This window comes from Macaca nemestrina, chromosome 1 (assembly GCF_043159975.1).
Source record: "Macaca nemestrina isolate mMacNem1 chromosome 1, mMacNem.hap1, whole genome shotgun sequence".
Lineage (NCBI taxonomy): Eukaryota > Metazoa > Chordata > Mammalia > Primates > Cercopithecidae > Macaca > Macaca nemestrina.
Genome location: NC_092125.1, coordinates 189,627,609 through 189,629,736, shown reverse-complemented (window position 1 = coordinate 189,629,736; position 2,128 = coordinate 189,627,609).

The following is a 2,128-nucleotide window of genomic DNA, read 5'->3' as shown; positions in this document are numbered from 1 at the left end:
AGTAAGTTAACTGCAATTAAAATAATTTAGAAAGTTTATTTTAATTTTAACATTTATATATTTTTATGTTATTTTGAAAATAAAAAAACTCATTTTGTATTACTTGTAGGAGGATGGGAACCATAATCTTTTAAAGGTGTTAATTCAGCCCTGCGGTCAAACCTCTTCCTCACCTCTTACTCCTCAACCCCCTGCAGCTTCAGACACCATCATGTCCTAACTGCTCCCCCCAAGGTCACCAATGAGTGTCACTGTGATAAATCCAATGGGCGTGTTTCATGCTCAGCTGTGACCCTCTCAGCAGAAGTCAACTATATTCTCAAACAGCTCTCCTGGTTCCCTTCCACTTCTTACTCCCCTCCCTTCCTGACTTCCTTAAGGTTCTTCTTCCTAGAAACGTTCGTGTTGTTGGAGCTCTGAGCTGGGTCTTTTTTCTCCCTCTCCACAGTTCACTCCTCCTATGGTTTCAGTCACTGTCTACACTTAGGTTTCAGTCACTGCCTACACTTAGGTTTCAGTCACTGTCTACACTTAGGTTTCAGTCACTGTCTACACTTAGGTTTCAGTCACTGTCTACACTTAGGTTTCAGTCACTGTCTACACTTAGGTTACATCTAAATATCTTCCCAGCTCCCCCTTGGCGCCTTAGCTCTAGGCCTTTATATCCAACCATGAACTCTTTCAGGTACTTAAATTCACTAAGTCCGAAATTGATGCCTTATCTCCCCCATGAACCCTTCCTTCTCCAGCCTTCCCTGTGTCAGTGAGAAGCATTTTCATCCACTCAGGCCCCAAGCTCAAGCCTTTCTGTCCTATGACCTCACCCACAACCAACAGTTCTGTTGGCTCTACTTCCTCAAAAGCTTGCATTTGCTCACTTCCCTCCATTTTCATGGCCACCTCCCTTGTCCTAGTCACCGTTACAATTGGCAGGTCACAACTGCCTTCTATTGGGCTTCCCCATCTCTACTTCCTCAGCCCATTTTCCATGCTGAAGCCAGTGTGGTGAAGTTTCTATGGGTCCTCATTGGCTCAGCATAAATCCAAGCTCCTAGGGTGACATTCCAGACTTCCCACATTCTGGTTCCTGACACCACCTCAGCATAGCTCTCCTCACTCTTGGCTACCTGCTCTCCGCTCCAGTAGTATTTAACTACCCGGAGCTTCCCCTCCACCCCCATCACACTGTTGCTCCCCTCTGCCACCTGGGCTGCCCTTTCCCTCCTCTTCCTCCTACTGTTTTTTTTTGGGGGGGGTGCGGGGGGACAATCATGACTGGGTAAGTGATGATGGTGACTTGGACTTGGGTGGTAATGATGGGTGGTGAGAATTGGTAAGATTCTAAACATATTTTGAAGGCAGATACAACAGGACTTGTTGATGGATTTGGATGTGTGGGGAGAGAATAAAGAAAGGAAACCAGGTTTTTTTTTGTATTTTGCCTGAGCAACTGGAAGGAAGGAGTTGCACTGAGATGGGAAGATAGTGAGAAGAGTGGGTTTGGGTGGGAAGATAAGAAGGACAGTTTTAGATGTGTTAATGGAAATGCCCCTTAGAAATCCAGTCAGGTATTAGAGTCTGGATTCAGGGGACTGATCTGAGCTGGAGCTGCACATTTGTGAGTCATCAGTGTGTAGGTGGTATTTAAAACCACAAGAGTGGGCCAGCTGCAGTGGCTCATGCCTATAATCCCAGAGCTTTGGGAGGGGTGAGAGGACCCCTTGAGGCCAGGAGTTTGAGACCAGCCTGGGCAACATAGCAAGATCCTGTCTCTACAAAAAGTAAATAAATAAATTGGCCAGCATGATGGCACATGCCTGTAGTCCTAGCCACTGGGGAGGCTGAGGCAAGAGGATGCCTGGGAATTCAAGGCTGCAGAGAGCTATGATCACACCACTGCACTCCAGTATGGGTGACAGAGCAAGATCTTGTCTCTAAAATAATAATCTTAACAATAATAAATATAAATAAAACCACAAGAGTAGATGCAGGCACTGAGGATATAAATGTGAATAGAAAATAGAAGAGACCCAGGAGCCCCCAGAGCCTCTGATATTAAAAGGCTGGAGAGAAGAGCCGGAGAAAGAAGCAGTAGTTATGTAGAAGGAAAATCGGAAAATGTAGCATT